Source organism: Haliotis cracherodii, unplaced genomic scaffold, assembly GCF_022045235.1.
Source record: "Haliotis cracherodii isolate W230 unplaced genomic scaffold, xgHalCrac1.p SCAF_47, whole genome shotgun sequence".
Taxonomy (NCBI): Eukaryota; Metazoa; Mollusca; class Gastropoda; order Lepetellida; family Haliotidae; genus Haliotis; species Haliotis cracherodii.
Genome location: NW_027266305.1, coordinates 200,250 through 210,000, shown reverse-complemented (window position 1 = coordinate 210,000; position 9,751 = coordinate 200,250).

The following is a 9,751-nucleotide window of genomic DNA, read 5'->3' as shown; positions in this document are numbered from 1 at the left end:
TTACAACTGAGGAAATCAAGACAATCCAGTCATTTTCAGGACTTTACCCATCACCAGTTAGTTTGCCATGCATTATGCGCTTTACAGCATTGAGAGCGATCCCATTTCCAGCCTTCTCGTTATTTGAAAACTCCCCATGCAAGCATAGCTATCTCTAAAAAAAAATCATACACGTCGTTAATCATGTTCATAAGACCCGTGAAGATCCGGGGTGGAATAGGTCTTCGGCAACCCATGCTTGCCGTAAAAGGCGAGTAACACAAGCAAACAAACAAAATGCAACAATAAATTAAATTTGAAACAATGTTCCAAAACATCTCGCGGAGAGGGGCGATATACATTCAGAACACACCAGGGAGGAGGACGACATATATCTCGGATATTTTGGATTGTTAAGTTCATTATGGAAACCGGGACTTCCTCTGCTCTGATAATCGAAGGTCTGATTCCCGTAGCATGCTTAGTTTTTGGGTGCCATTGTACCCATCTTACAAACTAAGTTCACCATGCTTTTTAGCTTGCTTAAACCATTACCTAACATTATTTCTTGGTGTGCTCGTAAAAATTTACTGCGGTCATCCCGAAATCCAAAATGGCGTCCAAGATGGCCGCCCAAGTGGGAAAATTTCTCAAAGCACTCATCAAAACAATAACAAGTCAGCTTTTTCAAAGTCAGAAATGCATATATAGGTGCACATATACATTTTTAATGCAAAATAATTCAGAATTCTGCAAAAATAGTACTTTCATAAATAATATATTTTGTAGAAAAAATGCAACATATTTACATATCTGAGATTAGACTCCAACTCAAAGGAAAATTGTTTTAAATCAAAGTCCATTTTCATGATGTCAAAATGTTTCTCACTAACCATTACTGTATTTGATTCAGTAAATGATGTTTGAAGAGCTTTAATGAATTCAGATGCATCATTTTCATTGGACAAAGTTGATTCAGATATCACTGTCTGTGTCTGAAGATGAGTTTGACTCCTTGTCTGAATCATGGATATCGCCATCAGGTATTTCAACTGAAGAATCTTCCGAAGGAAGTATGTTCACTACAGCACCACTGTTTCTTGACTTGTTCTGGCATCCTGAGACACAAGAACACACTCCTGTACATTTCAGACTGCTCTTCACCCATCCACACCTCTTTGTTCGGCAATCAGTTTTGCAGCTGCAGCAGGTCATTGCTAGGACTGATGACGGTGCTGGTTGTACATCCATTCATTCAATTTCCAACTTTTTATCTGCCACAAACCATCCATGTCCATTTGGAGAAGGTGGTTGCTGGTCCTGTTTCTGACAATTTCTGGAGAGGGATGCTTGGTAATAAGCACACTGTACTTTCTTTCTCAGAACATGCTGACATGGAGGCAGTTTCTCTGGATCTGATGTACCTGATCCAAACATGATTGTCCGCAGTGTATTTACACTGTATGACAAAACCGGATTCAGATTTTTGGTTCTGGAATTGAAGCTGTAGAAGATGCAAGTTGCTGCTTCACACGATTTCAATAGATCGTCAGTTACTTCTGAGCTTTTTCCGAGTGAAGCCATTGCATTGCAGAAGATTGCATCATTTTGAAGAAGCCAGAGTATGCCCATTTTTCCTCTCCCTTGAAGGCACTAGTACTGTCGCAACCAGTGAAAGGATGAGCTCCTATAAGACCTTCACATACATCTTCTCCAAGAGTCCTTCCAATTCTTTAAAGATCCAGATAACGTGATTTGGATCCAGAACCAGTGAAGAAAAGGCACTTCGTTTTGATCCATTCCAGTCCACATGCAGCTGTTGCTAACACCATGACATCTGTGTCCGGTGAGTGAATGATAACAACATCAGGTTCGGGAGTTTGATGTGATGCATAGTGTGCATGTGCTCGCACATGCCGCAAGAGTATCCCAACAGTTTCGAGATACATTGACCAGAACTTTCCATTTGGTCCAAGGGATTTGATGTATGAGTTGTAGAGTGACAACACAAATCTGAAGGTGTCTGAGGTTGTTAGAGTGGCAGGTCTCTCAGGTGACATATCATGACGAATACAATAAATTTCAGACTTCAAGATTCCAAGACATCTTCCATGATCAAGGTGGTTGACAAACGCTGCAAAACGAAGTCTCTCACAAGCTTCAGCAACAAGCGTGTGGGCATAGAACCCACGCTCCCAATGCTCTCCTTGAAGGACCTTGTCAACTGATCCTTCTGCCAAAATTCCTGCCTCTATGAAGACGTCACGCAGTCCAGCACTACCAAAGAGGAAACTAGCACATGCCTTGAACCGTGTACTGGTATGAATAGCCCCTGATGCAACACAATTCGGTTCATTTCAGGATCAGAATCCCGTTTGCTGAGGATAACTTCTATGGCTTTGGTCCATATTCCCACATCAACTACCACTTGGACAGAACAAGAACCTCTGCCTTGATCATCATTCATTGTTTTTTCAGTGAGCTCGTCAGAAATGTATAGATCACACTATGATCAGGGGCTTTGTGGATGGTTTGGCAGTATCCAATTCTGTGAGGCTCCATTGGTGTAGAGGGCTGGGTGGCGCTGTTAAATCCCTTCCATCCTGGGACATCTAGCTCTGATGGTTCCACGTTTTCGCCTAAGTTGGAATCCATTCGGGACAGCTGCCATACCAAATCGACCTCCTTAGCCTTTTTTGCACTTTTTGAATCCAGTGTAGTCAGCAGTTGAGCAGCATTATTACATCAAGGAGGTTCGGGTCTTTTGCTGATGATGCATGGTAGAAGATTATCTCCAGAGACAGATATGGATTTGCATCCAGTTCAGGGGTAACTCTCTGATTGACCTGTAGGAGGTTCTCGATTAACATCATGTCCAGGTAATTTTGCTTGAGCCATGTATCCAGTTGTATCATGGACCTGTATTGATCCTGAGAAATGACCTCTGTTTTTGTAGTCATTGTTGTCCCAACCAAACAAAGAAAGTACATTTGGAGCCATTCACTGTGGCATATGGTAGCCAAGATCGTTCTGAGATGTCAGAATATCTGCATTTGCAGTATCCATCTCTTGCAGAAGTGATTTATTTATGCAGTGCTGATGTTTGTTCAACCGAGTCACCAAAGACAAGCTTCCTGTTTTTTGTTGGATTGCTTTTGCAAGCAGCACATGCTTTACTGTGAGCACACGACTGTTTGTTGCTGCATGGACAATATCCTGACCGATCGAAAGGAATTTTCTATGAAGTTCTGGTCGTACTTTTTTTGGTTTGCTCATCCAGTGTACGTCACAGGAGCCATCAACAGAACCAACTTTTCCCTGAGACCTGTTTTTTGGAAAAGTTGATGACTGGGTTGTATGTTCCGCTTCATGGATATAGTTTTCATTGAAATAATCATCGCCTAGTATCCACGCAAGAGCATTATACAAACTATTTGGAAGCTTGATGTTGTCTTCAGTCATGTCTTCTGGACGTGGTGGCCATGGAAGTTGTGGTACAGTTTGGATATCATTGTAAATTATAAGGCAAGTAGTGAAGGCAGAGCATAGTTCTTTGGAACTATGACTGGATGCTCTGTCATCAAATTCAGCTTCGTGACTAGTTTCAAGCAATTCCTCATCTAACTGTACTACTTGCAAGACAACTGTTTATAGTAGTGATTATAAGCATAACCACTTTAAATGTTTTTGTGTTTTATATTTTTATTTTTTAACTGTTCAATGATGCTATCCATTGAATATACTGAATGCATGTATTGGTTTACAGTGCATATTTTATTTTTATGATGCTATGCTTTTTGATTTCTCATCCTTATTGACAGATGAATTACATATTTTTGGTCATTATTTGTAGTTTTATGAAACCTAATATACCTTTAATGAATATTTACTGAGCCAAAAGTGGTTAATTTGTATTATCCTATTCCAAAATGAAGTTCTGATTGGTTTATCCATACAAAAATACCCCGTTTTCAATTAAAGAATATCATTAATTTGAACTTGGCATCCATTTTGAACTAGTAATTCCGTTCTAAAATGTTAAATTTTGTGCCCAAACAAAATAGATATACATTACACATCAGCTATTGATGGTCAGTAGTGATTTATGAATAATATTTGATAAACAAATATGATATATAGTGAAGTTAATAGGTTAGGTAGAAAAGTGGCGGCCATATTGGCGGCCATCTTGGATTTCAGGGTGACCGCAGTGAAAAAAATTGAGCACACCAAAAAATTATTCTTTCTCATCACATAATCTATCAATCTAAATAGGTGAACTTATTTTGTAAAGCGGGTACAATGGGCATGTCAGATATGAGAAACAGACCTTCACTTATGACGTCAAATGTGCCGCGTCATCACATTGCCATGTCGATGAGAGAGCCTGTCAGGACAGCCGTCAGCTGTGCGAGGAACAGGTGCATACCTTTATTGCAATCACCCATACTTGTTGCCGGTAAGCGCTATTCACACAGCTGACCCTGGTTCAATTCACCACGCCGACATACACGTACAATTACTGACGCTTAGAGTTTTATTTTAATCCTGTATCAATGTATCTTAAAGGGCAGAGACCATATACCGTAAAGGGGTATTATATATCCTAAATGAAGTTGTTTTTGGGAGGTTTTTTTAACGCCGCACTTAGCAATATTCCACCTATCGTGACGGCAGTCTGTACCAGACACCATAAGCATCGACCCACGCAATTGGGATACGATGACATGCACCAACCAAGTAAGAGAGCCTTCTAAATGAAGGTTCTATAAAACTCACGTTGTGAGCGATGATGTATTGAAGCCGTCGTAAAATGCTCTAAGCGCTTGTTACAATATTCCAGCTGTATGACGGCGGTCTGTAAATAATCGAGTACGGTCCAGACAATACAGTGATTGACATCATGAGCATCGACCCCGATAGTCGCCTCTTACGACAAGCATAGTCGCCTCTTAAGACAAGCATGGGTTGCTGAAGACCAGTTCTAACCCCGTATCTTCATTGGTAGACCATCTGTGTCTAAATACCGCTGTTGTTACATACGTTTTATTCTAGTACCTGAAGACAGATCAGGTGAATACCGAATAAACGTATTGAGTTAATATGTATACATCCTGTTCACACACCTACAAGAATAGGATCCTGGCCCGGTTAGGGGACGCAACTCGCCACATCGAACTGCTACTGGCAAACTCTTGTTTGGTACCTCTGATAAAAACTGGAACACTATATAAAGAAAATAAACATATCCATGGAAGTGTTCTCTTTATTTGATTATTTTTTATTGTCAGTAAAATTTATTTTAATGCTTCACATCAAAACATGGTCTATAATATTGGTCATGCCTCACCTGATTCCACCCTTGAGATTTCGGGTAAGAATAGGACCCAGCAACCTTTGGTGGTCGTAATGGGTGACTAAACACATTGGGTGGTCTGGCTCATCTTCACAGGGCAAGGGAGTTAACTCTTATCGTCAGTTACCGCCCTTGCCTAGGGAAGATGGGCCTGACTGCATGAGTGGTTGATTTGCGTCTTGTCTTATCCCATTTCGTCGATCGATGTTGATAATGTCAGTCACTGGATTGTCTGGTCAGATGATTATTTACCAACCGCCGCCATATAGCTGCATTGACCTATGACCTGCATCTCTTGCACCATGCTGCAAGCATACATGAAGTCTAGGACCAACTAAGTGTCGTTAAACAAAACTCACTTTTTATCATCATCCATCTATGTTCGTACAGATTAAAAAAAACACATCTTTTTTATGATACTGTTTGCGTTGATTACAAACGTACAGTGAAATAAGTATACTTCTTATCGACAAAACGCTCCAAGTCAACTCAAAGTATGCATATTGCAGGATTATGCAGCACTTGTAATTAGGGCTGGTACCTGATATATATATATATATACACAGACTTTCATCATGACGTCAGACCGCCTCCGTGGACTAGTGGTAGAGCGTCCGCCCGGAGAGCGGAAGGCCGGCGGTTCGATTCGATGGTATTTGTTGTTACCCTGTCTGACGCTCGGCATTGAGGAGCTAAAACAAGAACTGGTCGCCTCGGAGTCAGTATACTGTGTCTGAGTAGGGTATTCATGTTAAAACTGCGGTATGGTATTTCAGTGAGCTTATTCTGTAAATCGGCATTAGTCCGGACACACACACGCACGCACGCACGCACGCACGCACGTACACACACACACACACACACACACACGTGCATGTACGTCGGTATGTAAGTGTAACAATCTTGAACGCGACGTTAAACCCCATTTCACCTCACCACCCCATAATGATGATGCGGCAAAACATCTGCTTGTAAACAAATAGTCAACACAAGTAACACTGTTATCATGGAAACATGCCTCGGGGTATTCGATGACATTTGCCAGCTGTCATGTATTGGCAGTCCAGAGTTACATAACGCTCTCCCGTGCATGGATGTGATAGCGAGGTATACCACAGCTGTGTGTCAGATAAGTCGCACCGACTGTAGATGTAGAGATGTAGAGATGCTTATATGCATGTATGGAAATATATGTGAATATAAAGCATGCACGCAGAAAGGGGATGGAATCGAAACTTCAAATGTGTAAACACAAGCACCTCTCCGGTGTAATGTGATGAAATTCTTTCCGCAACATGTTGAAATATGTCAGTTTGACTTGTGCTCTTCAGCGGTAGGGCCTCCGTAGTAATGTACCACCTCCGTAACTCATACTTGTATGCCTTACGGATCCTCGGTTATCCAGTGTATGGACATATAATATAAGAGAGCGGAAGGTCCGGGGTTCGATCCCCAGCCGCGTCATACCAAAAGACGTTAAAAGATGGTACTTGATGTTACCCTGTCTGGGCTAAAACAAGGACTGGTCGGCTCGGCGTCAGTATACTGTGTCTGAGTGGGGTATTCATGTTAAACTGCGGCATGGTATCTCAGTGAGCTAGCACTATAAATCGGCATCAGTCCGGACTAGTACAAGCACACACACACGTACATGCACGTCGCTATATAAGCGCAATAATCTTGGACGCGACGTTAAATCCATTTCACCTCACCTATTAACTATGATATTCCCAAAGCTGCTTTCTGCTTTGTTACCTAGTGGTAATTGCTTTCGTTTAGCAGCCGAGATCGATCGGTACGTTTTCCAGAGCACACTATTCTCGCTCACGGCAGATACATTGCTTCAAACCATCTTAAAGCGTAGTTTAGTCATTTTTTCTTCAACGAGACAATTCTGTTCAATACCATCATCGATTCTCGAGGACACAGAAGTTCGCTATTGAATTACAAAGAAAAAATCATAATGGAAATTCTACAATTGGATATAAAAGAGTCATGTCATGTCATGCTTGATACTGGATAGTCTGCTACGTGTCATGCTTGATACTAGATACCCTGCTACGTGTCATGCTTGATACTGGATAGTCTGCTACGTGTCATGCTTGATACTGGATAGTCTGCTACGTGTCATGCTGGATATTGGATGGTCTGCTATGTGTCATGCTTGATACTGGATGGTCTGCTATGTGTCGTGCTTAATACTGGATGGTCTGCTACGTGTCATGCTGGATACTGGATGGTCTGCTACGTGTCATGCTGGATACTGTATAGTCTGCTACGTGTCATGCTTGATACTGGATGGTCTGATACGTGTCATGCTTGATACTGGATGGTCTGCTACATGTCATGCTGGATGGTCTGCTACGTGTCATGCTGGATACTGGATGGTCTGCTACGTGTCATGCTGGATACTGGATGGTCTGCTAAGTGTCATGCTTAATACTGGATAGTCTGCTACGTGGCATGCTGGATATTGGATGATCTATGTGTCGTGCTTAATACTGGATGGTCTGCTACGTGTCATGCTGGATACTGGATGGTCTGCTACGTGTCATGCTGGATAATGTATAGTCTGCTACGTGTCATGCTTGATACTGGATGGTCTGATAGTGTCATGCTTGATACTGGATCGTCTGCAACATGCCATGCTGAATACTGGATAGTCTGCTACGTGTCATGCTTAATACTGGATAGTCTGCTACGTGTCATGCTGGATTTTGGATGGTCTGCTACGTTTCATGCTGGATACTGGATGGTCTGCTATGTGTCGTGCTTAATACTGGATGGGATGCTATGTGTCATGCTGGATACTGGATGGTCTGCTACGTGTCATGCTGGATACTGGATGGTCTGCTATGTGTGGTGCTTAATACTGGATGGGATGCTACGTGTCATGCTGGATATTGGATGGTCCGCTATGGGACTAGTAATTGTGATAAAGGGACCAGTATGAGTGATAAAGGGACTAGTATGAGCCATAAAAAGACTAGTATGAGCCATAAAGGGACGAGTGTGGGTGATAAAGGCACTAGTATTGGTAACAAAGGAACTAGTATGGTTGGTTGGTTGGTTTGTTGTTTAATGCCGCACTCAGCAATATTTCAACTATATGACGGCGGTCTGTAAATAATCCAGTGATTAATATCATGAGCATCGATCCACCAATTTGTATCGTTAACATGCATCAACCAAGTCAGCGAGCTTGACCATCTGATCAAGTTAGTCGCCTCTTACAAGCATAGTCGCCTTTTACAGAAAGCATGGGTTGCTGCAGACGTCTAGTAAGAGTGATTAAGGGACTAGTATGGGTGATAAAGGAGGTGATGTGAAATGGGGTTTAACGTCGCGTCCAAGATTATTGCACTTATATAGCAACGTGCCGGCCAATCCTTGTTTTAGCCCCTTAATGCCGAGCGCCAGACAGGGTAACAACAAGTACCATCTTTTAACGTCTTTTGGTATGACGCGGCCAGGGATCGAACCCCGGACCTTCCGCTCTCCAGGCGGATGCTCTATCACTAGAGCACAGAGGCGGTCGGGTGATAAAGGAACTTGTATGAGTGATAAAGGGACTAGTATGAGTGATTAAGGGACTAGTATTGGTTATAAATGGACTAGTATAGGTGATAAAGGGAATGGTGTGTGATACAGGGACCAGTAAGGGTGATAAAGGGACTACTATTGGTAATAAGTGGACTAGTATAGGTGACAAAGGGACTAGTATGAGTGATAAAGGGACTAGTATTGGTTGGTTGGTTTGTTTGTTTGTAGTTTTATGCCGCACTCAGCAATATTCAAGCTATATGACGGCGGTCTGTAAATAATCGAGTCTGGACCAGACAATCCAGTGATTTACATCATGAACATCGATCCACGCAATTGGGATTGATGGACTAGTATTGGTGATAAAGGGACTAGTATTGGTGATAGGTGGACTAGTATTGGTGATAAGTGGACTAGTATAGGTGATAAAGGGACTAGTATGAGTGATAAAGGGACTAGTAAGTGATAAAGTGTGATAAATGGACTAGTATGGATGATAAGTGGACTGGTATGAGTGATAAAGGGACTAGTATTGGTGATAAAGGGACTAGTGTGAGTGATAAAGGGACTAGAGTGAGTGATAAAGGGACTAGTAACGGTGATAAAGGGACTAGCATTGGTGATAAGTGGACTAATATAGGTTATAAAGGGACTAGTACGAGTGATAAAGGGACTAGTAAGGGTGATAAATGGACTAGTATGGATGATAAGTGGACTGGTATGAGTGATAAAGGGACTAGTATTGGTGATAAAGGGACTAGTGTGAGTGATAAAGGGACTAGTGTGAGTGATAAAGGGACTAGTATTGGTGATAAGTGGACTAGTATTGGTGATAAGTGGACTAGTATAGGTGATAAAGGGACTAGTATGAGT